General features: G+C 39.2%; 1 pseudogene; it reads left to right on the top strand.

The window, feature by feature from the left end:
• The first annotated feature begins 9,376 nt into the window (after nt 1-9,376).
• LOC101572925 lies at nt 9,377-18,007 on the top strand (annotated as a pseudogene).
• Nucleotides 18,008-18,013: the final 6 nt, after the last annotated feature.

Raw genomic sequence — 18,013 nt, 5'->3', positions numbered from 1 at the left:
AAAAAAATAAATTAACCCAAGCATGGAAAACTCATCAGTAATGAAAATGAACAAATCACAGCCATACAACATAGATTGATCTTGAAAACATAAATGCTGCAAACAGAAGCCAGTATATATTTCATGGTTCTACAATATTTACATGTCAAAAGAATGTTAATAATTGCCCAGAGAGAAGATGAACATGAGGTATGAAGTGGAAACATACACTGAAGCCTTATCTGTGATGATAGTTACATAGCAGTATATATTCATCAAAAGTCACTAATTGATACATTTAAAATAAAAACATTTGAATACAAGTTAGATGGACTAGGGAAAATTCTGCCTTCAAATAGAATGTTGTAAATCAGAGCAGCCAACTTACCAATGGAAGGAGCAGACTTATTATAAATTGTGAAAGCTATAGTTATAAAATCATCAAGCCAATGAAGCTATATGAATTATAATTGCACATAATAAAGAGCCCTTCTGGATAAATTGAAAATAAGTGGCTTAATTCTGAACATGGCCTAAGAATTCTATAGGAGAAAAAACAAAATAGAAGAGCTGTGCTGCATCCCAGAGTCTACTCTGGAGAATGCTAAGCAAACAGGGAGCAGCTACTTTGGCCCCCATTTGGCCCTACCTCATAGTTGTGTACTCTGCTTCAAAATGAGCTGTTTCAAAAGCTTAAAGCAAAGGAGCTATGGAATTCTCTTCTGTAAGGAATGTGACTGCTACATTGCTCCTCACTCATGACCTGTATCTTCTTGTATAGGCAACATGGACTGCTCACTCAAAGGAGACAAAGACATAATCCATCCTGACATCCCTTCCTTGGATTCAAACCACCCTCTCCTTCTTGCTGCACTTTTCTCTTCAAACACTATCTGTTCCTGTGTGTAGACTTCCCTTTGTCTTACTAGTTTTAAATGTTTCTTCCTACACTTTACTTTTGTCTTGTTAAGTCTTTTAGGTTTTTTTGGGTTTTGTTTTTACCACCCACATTATCAGCCTCTGCAATGCCGCCATCTTGCAGTGTAATTACTGCAACACACAGAAGTTAAAGGATCCTCCGCACCAGCTTACAGTCTCCACCTTATAGCTACTGAACTCTGAGACTGTGCAAGAAGCTGTGGAAGCCCTCACCATCTTCCTGGTGTGTAGGGGCCAGAGTCACACTACAGAACAGAGACCTGCAAAATGTGCATCTGTTTCATGAATCATTTACCAGAATTTAACCCTATCAGTGAAGTCAGGTTAAAGAGGTCAGCTCCAGGCCTTCAGCTGCATGAACTTTCAGGACTGTGGAGGTAAGAACCTGCAAGGATGCCAGTCAAAGGCTACAGTGGCCACTCTCAAGATCAGCAGCAAACTATAAATAATGGCCTCAGATTTTACCTCAAAAAGCTCAAAAATGCACAGCAAAATAAATCTGAAGTAAGTTTTAGGTGAAAAGTAATGAAAATCAAATCAACAAACTTTAAAATAAAACAAATAAGTCAAAACCTATTTCTTTGGAAAGATTACCAAACTCTATAAATTCATAGTTATAAAGACTAAACATTTTTTAAAGAAGGTATAAAACATCAGTATCAAGAATGAAAGGGGCCAGTAAGATAGCTCAGCAGTCTAAAGTGCCTGCTTAGGCAAGCATACAGTCAGGGACCATGGTTCGATCCCAGGCACCACACACTGTACCAGCCCCACCCCTGGGGTGGGCTGAGCTGGAAACACACAGAAAAAAAAAAAAAAGAATGAAAGAAGAATTAGCTCCACAGATCCTATAGACAATAAAAGAGTAATAACAGAATAACCCAAAACTGTAGTCCATGTATACAACAGCACAGAATAGACCAAATTTCTTAAAAGATAAAACTACCAAAGTTTGCCCAAGAAGAAATAGAAAACCTAAATAGATATATAATATATATATATATATATATATATATATATATAATATGAATTCCTAATCTAAAACTCTAAACTCAGAAGGCTAGACTGGTTAATTCTCCTAAACACTGAAGGAAAAATTATATTGATTTATACAAACTATTGCAGAAAACAGCAAAGAGGACAATATCCCTAACACAATATGATCCTGATACCAAGATATCACAAGAAAATGAACCTATGGGCTGGTATTCCTCATGTAATTAGACATTAATATCCTTAAAACATTATCAAATCCAGAATATTTTGTTTTTTAATACTATTTTATTCTATAAACTAATGACACTATCAAAAAATAGAGGTACATTACCATTTTTATTGACTGTGTAGAATTTCTGTAGATATTTCGCAGGATTTATTATTATAAATACTATTATAAAGTCTTATACATAAATCTCTGTGTACTTGTCTGATTACTCCTTTTAAAAACTCTTACCAAATAGTGAGTAACTATACAATAATGTTTTAAATATGTATATAAAATATACAGGATAAGTATAAAATGTCACCTTTTGTACACCACTATTTCTGTGTTATATTTCTTTTCTTCTTTCATTTTGGCCTTTTGCTAAATAAGACTTTTTCCCTATGTTAGGTTGGAAATTATATATTTTGTGTCATTTCTTTACTAGTTATCCCAACAATCACAATATCCATTCTTAAGTCTAAAATTAATATATTTATACTTTTCTCAAGCAAAAGTTCTCAGGTAATTTTAACTCCAATCACTCTTCTGACATTCCAATGTTTTAATTTTACCTTGTTTCTTTATAATCCTATAATTAGACCTATAGTTATTATTCTATACTATAATAATGCTTATGCAGATTTATCCATGCTTTAGCCATGATTTTTTAACCTAATTTAGCTGCCCACTTACAATGAGACAGATTGTTAAAGTTATTTTGCATAAAAGGAAAGAAAAAAATAAGACATTAAAAAAAAAAAAACTAAAAAAGTTAACCATCAACAGACCATCAGTGGAGTACATTCTGAAGAACATACTTTAAGAGGAAAATGAACCAGATGAAAGACTTGAGATGTAGAAATAATTTTAAAGGATAAAGCATCATAGTAACATGGGGCTCATCTCAATGCAAAGTTAGCTTACTATTCATCACCACTCAATGTAACATATGAATAGGAGAAAGGAGAAAACACCAGACAATCATCTCAATAAATGCAGAAAATATTTCACATTATCTGACACCCACTGACAACCGCCTAGGAATAGATAGGAATTTGCTCAACCTGATAAAGAGCTTCTGAAAAAAACCTATAGCACACTTCATAGTTAAAATATTGAACATCTTCCTCCCAAGACCAGCAATAAGGCAAGGATATCTATGTTCACCACTCCTACTGACATTGTATTGACACTCAGAAGTGTTGATGAATCTCCAAAGTACAGTATGAGATGAAAGGTGCAGACAGAGACAGTGCATAGTGCATTATTCCTCTAACTCCATTACTCTACTGTACATGCCACTGTACAATGACACTTTTCTCTGTGTTCCTGGGGCCCGGCAAGGAAAGGATGGGCTAGAAAGGATACCAACAATCTTCAGAAGGGTGGAAATGCTGTCTTGTGGCTATATATAACTTTCAAAACTCACCAAACTATACACTTTCAAATTTTTTTTTATTTATTGGATATAGGGTTTTACTATGCAGTTCAGACTTGTAGTGATCCTGTCTCAGCCTCCCCAGTGCTGAGATTACAGGCATGCGCCACCATGGCCAGTTTCAGGCCAGCACAGCACAGCTGAAGGTTATAGGGCCAGCATGGCATGCAGTATGGGGGATCGAACTTAGATCCTTTAGCCTGCCAGGCAGGCACTTAGATCACTAAGCTATCTCCCAGCTCCTACACTTTTTTTAAAAAATGTAGTTTATATACATCACTCTTGAAAAAATTTTATGAGAAAATGAAGATTATTATATCTAAAAAGGAATAAATGGATAAAAGGATGAAGAATTTGAACAATCTCAGAATCTATAAAAAAATGGATCAAATGGGTATTCAATAACTGAAAAATTATAAGATTTGTAACTAGAAACTTTTGGACATCTTTAACAGTACAGTAGCTAGAACTGAAGATGCAACAGAGAAACTCAAACAGGTTCAGTTGAAAATAACCAAACTGAAGTTCAGAAAGAAAAAATGTAAAAAAGAATGAATACTATACTATAGGTCAGTGAGGGCAATCTTTTAAAGCTTTCAATGATACAACTGGCCTGCTGCACCACACATGCCATAGGCTCACCACTATTGCTACAGGGCATAAGAGGTATGTATGACATTGTCAAAAAGGTATGTAATAAATAGCTGGGCATGCAGTAGCACATGCTAGTAATCTCAGCTACTCAGAAAGCTGAAGCAGCAGGAAGATTTCAAGTTCAAGGCCATCCTGGTCAATCTAGTAAGACCCAGTCTTAAAATAAAAAATGAAAAGGCCGGAAGCATAGCTGAGCAGTAGAAAACCTCTGGAATTCAATTCAGAATGTAAAAGAAAGTATACAATTAGAAAAATTAGGGGAAATGGTGCAAGAGCCACATTGGAATGAACAATGGCTGAAAACTTTCCAAATCTGATTAGACTATACTCCAAGGATAAATATAACACACCTATACACACTCATATGCACACACAGGTACAGGCATAAAAACAGAAAACCTTAAGATTGAGCATAGAAAATAAGCACACTCTTTCCACAGGAAAACTAGTAAAGCCAAAGATTGACTCTAAACAGGCAGTATAAATTCCAGAAGACAGAACACACTGAAAATACTGACCTATTGAAGACACTGAAAGAAGCCAACTGTCAGCCTGGAATGCTATACTCACTAAAAATATTTTTCAAGAATGAAGGCAGGGGCTGGAGAGATGGCTCAGTGATCTAAAGCACCTACTTGAAACAAGCTTGGCAAAGCACAGGGACCGTGGTTCGATCCTCCAGCACCACATGCCAGCCAGCCCCGCCCCCTGGTGGGCTGAGCTGGCCACACACACACACACAATAAATAAATGTAATAAATAAAAATAAATAAATAAATAAAGAATGAGGGCAATGCAAATGTATTTTCAGAAACATGTTGAAAGAATTTTTGTCAACAGACCTGCATTGGAAGAAGACCTTTACAAAGTCTTCAGACTGAAAGAATGTATTTCTAAGTGGAAGCAAAGAACTATAGGAAGGAATGAAGATCATCAGGAAGAATAAATATAAGAGCAAACATTTTAAAATACCAAATTAGCATATAAATGATGTCATGTTAATCTCTGAAGTATACAGCAGTAAAAATGTATGACCATATCTGAGTGTGGGAACACTCTACAAGTATTCCACTGAGAGATGCAAGTAAGTCACTATGTAACTGAACTATCTTTGATAATCACTTAAGAGATAACAAAAGATAAATAAATAAATAAAAAGATAAGAGAGTAAGACCATGACATAAAAAGAAAATACTTCACTATCCAAATGAACACAGGAAAGGGGGAATAAAGCAACAAAAGAATTGATGGAACAAACAGAAAAAAAGAGGAAGATGGTAGAATTAAGCTGTACATTTCAGAAATTAAATTAAATGTAAATAGATTAAATACTTCAAAGAAAATATAAAAGCTATCACACTGAATAAAACTTACTAATATTCTGTTAAAAGAAGCACATTTTAACAGTAAGGCTGCTGTTAGATTGAAAACAATTTAAAAAGCTGTACCACATAAACATAAATGAGAGCAAACTGTAACAGCTTTATTACTTCAGACAAAACTGATTTTAATACATTACCAGAGGAAAAAAAGGACTTAATTATAAAAGAGTCACTTTGATGGGACAACATAATACTCAGAATAGGTAACTACCTTAAAATATAAAAAGCAAAAACAAGTTAGGGGCTTAGCTCAATAGTAGAATGTTTGCCTAACATGTATGAGGCCCCTGGTTCAATCCTCACTGCAAAATGAGAAGCAGGCCAAAAAAAAATTGTTAAACAAAAACGTAACTAGAAAGAGGAATAGCTCAATTCACAGTCACAGCTGAAGATACACTGAATATTATAAGTAGATTTAGCAAGGTCTGTTTGAATCTATTATGTCCTACTACTTTCCAAAATCTAGAAAGCTGCTCCTTAAAACTGAGCCCTAGGCCAAGGGTAGATGTCACACAGACTTGGGCACATTGGTCACCAAGTACCAGATGTTGAGTACCAGCTCTACTGCCTTCCTCACATCTGCTCCCCAAGAATCCTATCTTGCTGTTTCAGTGGTCCTCACAATTTAATCCGTGAGAGATAGGAAAGACAACTTTTACTATTTTACAATTAAAATAAAAGCCTACATAATAAAATAATTCTTGGCCCTTGCTATTGTTTGCCAGCCCATTCCCACACCTTCCAATATCAAGCTAAAAGATCAGACTTCCATCCATACAAAGTGCCTATCACACAGTGCTTATCACAGTGCTACTGTAAAACACTGAGGACCTACTTGTTCTTGTATTGTTCCCTTCTTGAGTGATACGCTCTTTGAGGGTGGGGGCCAGTGACCACCTCATAAACCATCAAGACTGGCTTTTAATAATTGTTTGGGTGGAATTCCAAGCACCACATCTTAGAGCTCAGCCTGGGGAGATCTTCTGGGACAAAAAAGATCATCTGATGAAAGCAAAGACAAGCACACGATATAGAGGAAAAGAAAGCAATCTCCATGAGGCCTCTGGTCTGGTACAGTGACAGCCTAATTCTAGAGGTGCTCTTGGCCAGGAATGTGGGAGCCAAGGGCTGATTAGCTCATTGCTGAAATGCTAGCAAGCATGCTGGCTTCTTGGCCCAGCCCCAGAAGAATGTGATGTGAATATTACACACCATTAAGCTGACTCAGAGAACAAATGACTAAGTTTCCGATAATCAAGGAGAAGATTCTGGCATGGCCATTCTTCATTTCAATGCAACCTGAGTTTAATGCATCATGACAGATGATTCCCATCCACCCCAAAGGAAGTGTCCCTGTCATGGGGTGTGCATTCCCAGTCAGTCTTCTCCCAGCAAGGGCAGGAGCATCTTACTGCCTTTCTATGTGAACCAGTCATTTGAGATCCTTGCAAACACACTTCTTCAAAATCAGGCTATTAGACAATGATTCTGTTTATAGGTACTGTGCTATTTAAAGACCAGCTAGCTCATTAATGTTACCTGACACAGTCCTGTGCTTTTTGTAGCAATTCAAACGTGGCCCACTGAGGAAAATTTTCACACACCAAGGAAATGAAAAATGTTAGAGGGAAATAAAAAGAAATGAAATGCATAAACTACCTGATCCACATCTCCAAGGGCATCAGAAGATAAGTTTCCAGCCAACAGTAGCCTAAGGCACTGAAGAACCCATGGCTAACAGGTTTACATCTCTTCCTTCTAAACACACTGAACGGCAGATCTGAAGATCCTCAGGCTCCTTTGACCAAGTCTTAAGCAAGAGGTGATGGAGCTTTCTGATGTCTCCACCAGGCCCAACATAGACCTAAACTACACACAACTACCTTCTAGTGACTGTCACAGCCCTTACAGCAAGTTAGCATCCAAAGTCACCTGAAGCTTATCCTGTCTGGGGCTTCAATCCTTAGCCATGCTTTCTGATTTCATTTCTATTACAAAAAAGAAGAGGCTCAAGGGCTGGAGAGATGGCTCAGTGGTCTAAAGCACCTACTTGGAACAAGCTTAGCAAAAGCATCAGGGACCGCGGTTCAATCCCCCAGCACCACATGCCAGCCAGCCCGCCCCCTGGTGGGCTGAGCTGGCCTCTCTCTCTCTCTCTCTCTCTCTCTCTCTCTCTCTCTCTCTCTTTCTTAAATAAATAAATAAATAAATAAATAAATAAATATTAAAAAAAAAAAAAAGAAGAGGCTCAAGATTCATTTGTGCCAGTGTCTGTGCAGTACTCTAACTGCACTTCTCAAAGATGAGATGGAAACCAGATTCCTCAGAACCTTCAGGTTGCTAATACCCTGTGGTCCATGACACCCTAAGGCCTACAAAGCCTCATCTTTTCAGAAAGATTCATTCATAGTTAACATACTCTAAGGAATATGGCTTAAGGAATTTTTTAAGGATGGTATGGAAACTAAAAAGGTAATGTAATTAGTCAGAATTCTACTCCACAGACTCCCATCAGAAAATGCTTGACTGTATTTCCACAAGAGACATTGGCATAGCCCTCAGGAGGGAAGGGATAAGCAGGCAGTACATTGTATACATACTTAAGCCTGAGTCCCAGCACTCCCCATAGGTACTGCTGCTGTCACAAGGGGCTGACTCAGTGACAATGACATCTGGTGGTAAGATGTGATCCTTCACCTTTGCTTTTCCATTGCACAGCATCCACAGGCACCCAGTAAATGCCAGTAAGTAAGCCAAAGAGCTTGCTTCCTGACCCAGGCAACAACATGGGAATTCTACCCTACCAAGCTGTTCTAGACCTGGAGGATGGGCTGTTCATAGCTCCTGCTCAGAGTACTTGAGAAGAGCACAACTTGCTTGACTTCTGTGTCTCATATCTTCTTAGCCAGCTTTCAACTGAGAGCTTGTCCCACTAACTTCTTTCCCTTCTGAAGGATTCAAAAAGAATCCATCAGACCATTAAAAAAAACCTACATCACCACAGCTCTCTTCTAGGCAGCTAGTATGATGCCTGTGCACCACAGCACTAATGCATATGGTCAGATGACAGAATAAGCTAGGTCAGATCTCCCATCACAGAGTAGAATTGTCTGCAGGGCTTTGGCCTCAAAAAATCAAATTCTAACATCACTTTCTAAAATTATTTATAATATTAAAGTAGAAATGAATCCCTCAGACTATTTCCTTCTGATGTTAGGCACTCATCTAGAAACAAGCAAATGGCTTGCTTTTTCCTCTGACTCCAAGTTAGGACCGTGTATAGCACCTGGTGACAACTCATCAGCTCAGCATTCCTCTCGTTTCTCAACAAAGCCACATCTTTTCCCTCACACACTATGGTATCCAGGCCTCTGGGCCTGTGAGTTCTCAAACTTACTGGAATAGAACTCTTTTTCTCTCAAATAACTTTTTAAAATGGGTTATACCTATTGATATTCATGGTTCTTGAAATTAACAGTGACTTTAAGTTACTGGATAATTCATTTAAAATGAATATGGCGGGGCTGGTGAGATGGCTCAGTGGTCTAAAGCACCTACTTAGAACAAGCTTAGCAAAGTACAGAGACCGCGGTTCAATCCCTTAGCACCACATGCCAGCCAGCCCTGCCCCCTGGTGGGCTGAGCTGCCCCCCCACACACACACACACATAAATAAATAAATTAAAAAAAATAAAAATAAAAAAAATAAAATGAATATGGCCATTGTATAATAATGAAAATTACATTTTTACTGTAATATGCTTTAAAAAAACAAAAATAGGGGCTGGTGAGGTAGCTCAGTGGAGTAGGTGCTTGCATGGCAAGAGCAAGGTCCTGAGTTTGATTCCTAATACCACCAAAATAAATAAATATATACAAAAATGAAATAGAATTTCTGGCCCTCTTTAATATCAGGACTAACAGAAGACAGACTGATTTTCATGTTGGCTTCGATATTCTGCTAGGATATATGGTTTGGGTTCAGTACGTGAAGAAAATCCACGCTTACATAGATATGGCAGGACATAGTTGAGGTTTTGATACACTTATCATATAGTAGTGGTCCTTACTGTTTGAAAGAACATCAAAACTCAACAGGCATGGACTTTTCAGCAATGCTGAAATTGTTGGGACTTTGGCAACTCTTAGAGATGGACTCAGAATGGCTTTTGCATAAAGGGATGTGCATGAGTCTTTGGGGGTTCAGGGGCAGAATGTTATGGTTTGTGTATAGGTGTCCCCCCAAAGCCTCATACAGTCTTAGGGCAGCTTCTGGAGTTTCTGATAGATTATTGTGGGTGTGGCTACTGCACCTGCCCTGGGGGAGGCAATTTGCATTTCAATGTAAGGAAGAAAGAGAAGTTAGCTGCTTGAGCTACTGCTACTCCTCCTTTTGTGCTCTTGCTCTTTGCCACCACCATGAGAGGTTGCTCTCTGCCTTGTGCCATTCTGCATTGGATCCAGCGAAACACGGACTGAAACCTCTAGCAACAAGAGAAGAGTAATTAAGACAGTTTGTCACCACTGTTCTACTATCATATTAAATAAAGAAATCATCACTTATTTCAGAAAAAAAAAACCTCAACAGGTAGTTAATTCTTAGCAGTTAGTTATCAATAAACCTTGAAGACTCTAGTAGAACCCATTACCTACCAATCTTGCACTCTGAACAGACATTTTACTCATGTATTGTTTCTAGGACATCAAATATTCACCATTTAGAAAACGTACTTTCACTGATGCAGATTTTCCAATATTAACACATGTCAACAAACAATATCCAAAATTCACACTTCTTAAGGTCACCACTGAGCTAATCCAAAATTTCTTTTTAAGTACTAGGAAACTAACAAGCTATCAAAGCAGATACAGATTTTTCAAAATTCTGACTTTTGTCTGAAAACTGAAAATAATTTATCATTTGCAGCAGACAAATATAGGCAGTAATTTCCTTTAAAGTAACAAGTTAACAGTTCAATTCCCAGACACTGCCAAAAATATAAGTTGGAGTTATTACAATTTGCTGGTTATTGTTCAAAAAGCAAAAGCAGTGCTCCACAGAAAGATGGTATAACTCCCAACCCACAAGGGCACAAGTACTTTTCCTAGAAACTTAATTGTTATGCTTCCATCTATAGAAATACGTCACAAATTCCACTTCCATAATATTCTCTCAATATTAAAAAGATACATGTTTTTACTAGTCTGTCTTTCATCATTGTATCAAAATACCTGGAGCTGGGTAACTTTATAAAGAAAAGAGGTTCGTTTGGCTTGCAGTTCTGGAGGTCAAAAGTCCAAGATGAGCCAGTCTCATCTGTCTACCTCTGATGACAGCTTACAGATAACACCAATGGTATTACAATGGCAGGAGTGATGTGGGGTGAGAAGTCACATGGTCAGGCAGCACCAGGGTATGATTTGAGGGTCATGGTTAAGGCTCTTACAGTAGTTCACTCTCACAGGAATGAATGCAGGAACTACCACATGAATCCCTTCTGAGAAAACACCCCTGTGCCCCAAGGATCCTTACCCAGGCTCTGCTTCCTACATGTCCTACCACTTCTGCACTGCCAAACTGGGGGCCAAGCCTCTGACCCACGCACAGGGGACAAACCATGGCAGAGCACAAAGTCAAAGTGCAAATATAACTAATTCCAACAGCATCATCAAAGACACCCTTAAATGGTGTAGGTCTTCTGGATGTGTGTGTGTGGTGGATGGCACAGAACACTGTGATTCATGACTACTAATAGTTTGGGATTGCAGTCTTGGTTTGTACCAAAGCCCCTGCTACCACAGTGCACACCACTGGAGAAGTGACACAGAATAAAGGGTAAAGAACACAATGCCATTATGAAAATAGTTTTGACTTATAAATTCTCTGAATGGCTCTCAGGAATCCTGAGAGTCCACAGATCAGAGGAGATTTTACTGACTGGCTATAATTGTAACGCAGTAAGAAGGTGAGTCCCGGTTTCACATTTATCAGCACCAGCATTTGTGCAAACCCAGGTGTAAGCCCAGCCCTTAGCAAGCATTCATGAGCCAGATGATTATGAGTACTCATCAGATAAATGCCATCTGAGTTGTATCTTGTTCAGTAGTAACTTGTAAGCTCCCTCACAGCTCAATCTTCACCTTGTTTAACAGATACAAGTAAGAGAACTAGGCCTTGTGTGTGGATTCCCTTGGTGGCAATCCTGTGCCTACAGGGGCACAAGCACATGAACAAAATCTGTCCCTCAACAAGGACACAGGCAGAGAGATCTGGCCCAGGGTTTCAGTCTCCAACACCCAAGGGGAAGGGACTGATTTACCACAGTACAGTGTGCTCCCTGGACTGCCACACAGCCAGCTGTTCTCAAGAACTTTCTTCTAGGGCCGGGGAGATGGCTCAGTAGAGTAAGTGCTTCACTGGCAAGTGCAAGGGCCTGAGTTCAATCCCCAGTTCTGGAAAAAAAAAAAAAAAAAAAAAAAAAAAGAACTTTCTTCTGGGCATGGAAGGAGGCCTGAGAGGAAGATTTTGCTCAGCAAGCCCTGAAAGTTCAGGGCCTTGCCTCAACTATGCTCTGTTATCCAGACAGAAGTGTTTATTAGGAGGTTGCCATAAGCATTGCATAGCAGGGACACCCTACAGTTCCAGGGCATCCCTACTAGTCTAGAAGCTGAATTGAAAAGACACAGCTTGCAGACCAAAAATTAGAGAAAAAGAAGGGCTGCAAGGACAGTCAACATTTTGGCCCTAGCCTTTCAAGGTCAATTAAGACTCAGAACATAAGAGAACCTGTACTATAACATCCTATAACTCAGTGATGTCCCAAATTTTCTGATCAGAGAAGATTATGGGGCCACAGAGGAAAGTGATCAATGATGTAGAGTGTGCCTTCACATGGAAAGAAAACATTCTCGCAGGCTGTCACAGAAAGCCAATTGGTCAAGCAATGGCCATGACTCATCCACATGGCTGACACTGATAAAGGATCTCCAAACTGAGGTACAGGGTTTCAGGGTAAATCCTGAGGGGATTTGACTGACCTTGTCAGATACAAAAGTTACATTTCTTGTTATACAGGTCTTGCTTTATCTTGGTCTTAACCATCCAGCAGAAAAGTATAAAAATGAGGTATAAAAAGTAAAGCTATATTAACATGCTGAACTGTAAAAAGCTTAAGTCAACAACTTCTGACATTGCAAGTCCTATGGATAACTCACCACTATTATAGACTGCTAGACTATATTGGATTATTTTGCTGAATTCATGCACCTATAATGTTTAAATGGTAATGGAATACCCATCTCTGACAAAACTAAACAAAAAAAAGGGATATAAATGAAGGACATTTGTATCTGTATATACAAAATAATTAGGATAGATATACAACTACTTTCTCTTAATTCAATGAGAAGAAAGATTTGTACTAATAGTGTTTGGACAGGATATCATGTCTGCATCTTGTACTATGAATAACCATTATGAAGACAACAATATGCAATGTATTAATTATTGAAACTATCCTACTAATTGGTTTTTAAACTGTCTCAATGCTATTTGTTTCTCAATAAAATTAATTTTTTAAAAAATAAAAAAAAGAGGGGCCAGGGAGATGGCTCAGTAGAATAAGCACTTCCCTAGCAAGTGCAAGGGCCTGAGTTCGATCCCCGGTTCTGCAAAAAAAAAAGAAAGAAAAGAAAAAGAAAAAGAAAAGACACAGCAATACCCAAAGTAAAAGAAGCACATGATGGTTGCCATGTGGAGCATGTCCAAAGCAAGAGGCTGCTGTGGAAATCCAAAAGTACTAGAGGAAAGGTCAATGCCATGTGGAGTACAGAAACAAGAGACAGTCCAAGCATGGGTCATAGACAACTTTGGGTTTCAAGAGCCCACATCTCACTCTAACATTCTCCCATAAAGCAAGCTACTACACCTATGTCAATATCTGTCTCCATGCCAGGCACATGGATAAAACATGAGTCACCTTTAAAAAGACCATTAACTAAAAACTTTCAGCTTCCTGAGCAGACCTAGAGAAGCATGGCTATCTCAAAATAAACAATTTATCAGTAGGTAAAGTAATGTGCTTCATTATTATCTGTTTAACAAATAAGAAAATTAATCAAGTCCAGACAATTCAGAGTTACATTAAATTAAATAATCAAAAGAAATTATGAAAGACATTAATAAGAAATACGGTTACGAAGGTTTGGAACAATAGTCTTGTGTTCCATAAAAGTTCTCCTGTGATGATTTGGTCCCCAGTTGGCAGTATGGGGAAGTGATAGATATTTAAGAGGCAGAGCCTGGTGGAAGGTCTTCAGGTCACTGGGGCTATGAGGCAGTCACATGGGACCCTTGCAGTCTCTCAAGAGGGCTATGATGAAAGAACAGCCTGTCCCTCTCTCTTCTCTGGCTTCCTGTTGAGATAGAACCTGCTTGCTCCAGCCGTTGCTACCTGAGTCATGAGGAGATACAGCCAAGGAGTGGCCTTTGCCAAACACCTGTACTGTGCCATGCATTTGCACTTTCAAAACTGTGAGCTACATATCCTTCCTTTTCTTTACAAGTACCCTGTGTCAGGTATCTCATTACAGGAATGAAAAACTAATATAATAAAAATGACAAAATTTCAAATTAACAAAGACATTAAGTATCATAGGTAATTATTAGCTGCCATACCACAGATAACTGTAAACTGTGTTTTCCATGACGTATCACCACTGTGGGGTGTTCCTGACCTGCTAAGGCATAACTAGAGATGGAGCTCAGAACTCTCTGGAAAAGTACCTGCTACAGTTTCCATATCAGAGTGTTTCTCAGTAGCCCCAGAGGAGTATGACTGAGAGACAGTGAAACTTTTAGGAGGAAGTCACTATGATAGGGCCTTTGCAGGACACTATGGGGCCCAGGTTTCTCAGTCCCTTGCTATCTCCTTGCTCAAACTATAAGCCATGATGTGCCACTTCCATTACAAGCCTGATGCCACGGAGACACAGGATCTTGAACTATGACCTCCAGAATCATCTACCAAAATGAATCATTTCTCTTTATACTTCAATTGCCAAAGGTATTCAATATAATCACACAAAGGTGACCGACACAGCACCAAGCTCAGTAAAATCCACAGCAAGGTGCAATCACAGGGCCTCTTCCTTCTGATGCTGTCAGTTTTCAGGTCATCTTGGGTGCCTGGGAGTAGGAATGTTTGGCCTCAGAGAATGAACTTAGTATACCAAATAAATTATTCATGCTATAAAAGTACTTCAGGATAAAATAATAATGCCTTCTCTACCCAGAGAGCTTTCCTATTGAACATGTTTCATATTGGTCATCTCATTTCACTTCCACAAGGGCCCTAGGAGACGCACAGGCCAGGTGCTTGTGCTGCCTTTCTTTAGACTCAAAGCAAAGGGGCTGAGCACCAGGCCACAGCAGGTAGACAAGGATGCCCCTGTGAGCCATCCACATCACTGCAGCTGGAATTCAAACTGCTTTCTTCATCCACTTTACATATCATATTTATATTCTCCCAAAAAGTAAAGTGTCTTATTTTTTCTTATTCTAAGACATCAGAAAAGGGTTGGTTCTCTAACATGAACACAGTTAAAAATAAAAGATGAACTACCATGCCATGTCTTTTTAATGTCTGCTCAAAAAATTGCCACAAATGTACAGCTTCATTTCGAAGCAGTGGAAATAGAAAATAGGTCAAACAATTCCCAAAGAAAGAGTTTAGATCAGAAACTTTCCCCTTTTAAATTCTCTATCATTAAACACATATTTCAACAAAGATGAATTAATACAGAAATGGATTCTTTGAAGAGGGATGATGCCAGAATAAAAACCATTGTCAAGGAGCTGGTAATGAGAAAGACCTACTTTATGCACTGTAACACATTTGATGAAACTGCTACCCAGTTCACCAGAGGACATATCATGTACACACCCAACAACTAAATCAAGGAAAGGAGAAAAGAGAAGGACAGCCACCAAAAACACTGCTGCCCATTTTGCTCAGCTGAGTACCACTGAAAGAGACAAGTTTAGGTAAACACCAGCCAATTTAATGTAGTCAAAAAAGCATTTAGAGAGAATCCAGAAACATGGGATTCACTTAGTAGGAAAAGCTACCCCATCTGTACCCCAAGAGTAAGACATGAGGCTGCAAGTATTGTAACTAGCATAGGCCCATGAAAACACTTCAGTTGAAGACTGGGCTCAGCTGGACACACAGATAAGATCACAAGATTTCTCTCTATTTACATCCTCGCTGATTTGAAATCAGATGTAAGAAACCACCCTCAGTTTGTACTGTAGCCTTGAAGTGCTAAACTCCAAAGCCTGTTAAGTCCTGAAAAGCAGGCCAGTCTTCTAGGCACAGCACTCTGTTCTGCTCACCTGGCTGGCCTCAAGACTACTGGACTATGTACTACAACAATGTGAAATTCATGTTACTTTATTTCACTTTATGTGAAATTCTATATCACTTGTAATTTTTTTGTTTCAATTCTAATTTGTACTCTCTTTAAAAATAAAAAATAAAAAATAGGGGGCCTGCCCCTTAGCTCAGTTCTTTAAGTGGCTGCTTCAACAAAGCAGTCAGGCTCAGGTTGCTGTGGTTCGATCCCCACAACTCAAGCCAGCCAAACCTGCCCTGAAGTCATTCAGAGCAAGATAAATAAATAAATAGACTACTGGACTAGGGCAGCCCCTTTAACCACTTAACAGTTTACCCCCACCATTACTTGGGCAGATGTCTTCCAACCAGTCAATTTTTATACTGAATAAATTTGATAAAATTGCTGTCTTTACATTTTTCGTTATATTATCTTATAAAAATTAATGGAAAAGCCAGGCATGGTGGAATATACCTATAATACCAGCATTCAAGAGGCTGAAGCAGGAAGATCACTTGAGTTTGAGGCCCACCTGAGCTACAAAATGAATTAAAGGCCAGCCCAAACTGAATAGTGAATCCCTGTCTTTAAAAGGACAACCAATCAATCAATCAATAAGTAATTTTTGGTCATTTTAAATAATTGGATTGGTAAGTGGTTAAGACTAAAGAACCTTAGATGTACTGAGTAAAACATCTTCAAAAACAATAATCAGCCTAGATCTCAAGTCACTTCTCAAAATAATCTGTAATACAATGTCTAGCACACGCAGAGAAACCAGACACAAGTGCTCATCAAAAAATAAAAAGGTAGGGGCTGGGAAGATAGCTAGGCAGTCTGAGTGCCTGCATGGCAAGCGCAAGGTCCTGAATTCTACAGCTGGTACTGCATGCCTTGCTGATCACTGAAACCAGACATAGTGATGCACATCTGTAATCCCAGTGCTGGGGAAGCTGAGGATCACTACAAGTCTGAGCCTGTGTAGTGAGATCCTATACTAAATTAAAAAAAAAAAAAAAAAACTTGGACTAAGCTCCCACCATATGAATGTTGGGGAACAAAACACATCCATGCCATGGCACTCTTCACACTGATCTACAGATTCAAAGCAATCCTCATCAGAATTTCAGATTTTGAAGAAATTGACAAAGTAATCCTAAAAAATGATTTGATGTACACATACCAACTTCCCACAAGGAATGTAAACATTGTGTATTACACACATGCACTAATGAACTAAAATATTTAAAAAGAAGACAGAAAAACATACATAAAAGTATGTGGGACTAGCAACAGCTAAAATAACCATAAGACAATGTTAGAGGACTTACAATAATCAAGACTACTATGTGAGGCTCAACGCGGGCGGGCTTCGCATCTGCGGCGGGGACGGTGAGGGCACTGCTGACCATGAGATCTGCGTGGCTGCTGAGAACCCCCTTCCTATACAGCCTGCTCTGGGCCTTTGGCGCTTCATGTGCCAGAGCCCATGAGCCTGGGGCCAACGCCGTCCACCCTGGCAGCGCGGGCCTGGACAAGCACACGGTGCATGACCCAGAGCATATCCTGGAGCATCTGGAAGGTGTCATTAACAAACCAGAGGCCACGATGTCCCCACAAGAATTGCAGCTCCATTATTTCAAAATGCATGACTATGATGGCAATAACCTGCTTGATGGCCTGGAGCTCTCCACTGCCATCACTCATGTGCATAAAGAGGAAGGAAGTGAGCAGGCGCCATTCATGAGCGAAGAGGAGCTGATTAGCATAATTGATGGTGTTTTGGGAGATGATGACAAGAACAATGACGGATACATTGATTATGCCGAATTTGCAGAGTCACTCCAGTAGAGCTGATGTGGCCGCCCGGTTAGCTGCACCCTGACCTGCGCTAATGTGACAGAAAGCTAACCCGAAGGACCTCGCTCCCACCTTCTGCCGCAGCGTTGTGGTAGAAATCTGTAGCAACTTGTTACACTGGGGTGAGAAAGAAAAATCAACACAAATAGAAGAGAAACGGGA

The sequence above is a fragment of the Octodon degus genome, unplaced genomic scaffold (genome assembly GCF_000260255.1).
Source record: "Octodon degus isolate 3935 unplaced genomic scaffold, OctDeg1.0 scaffold00045, whole genome shotgun sequence".
Taxonomy (NCBI): domain Eukaryota; kingdom Metazoa; phylum Chordata; class Mammalia; order Rodentia; family Octodontidae; genus Octodon; species Octodon degus.
Note: the sequence above shows the minus strand (reverse complement) of the source record. Positions and strands in the feature narration are given on the sequence as shown.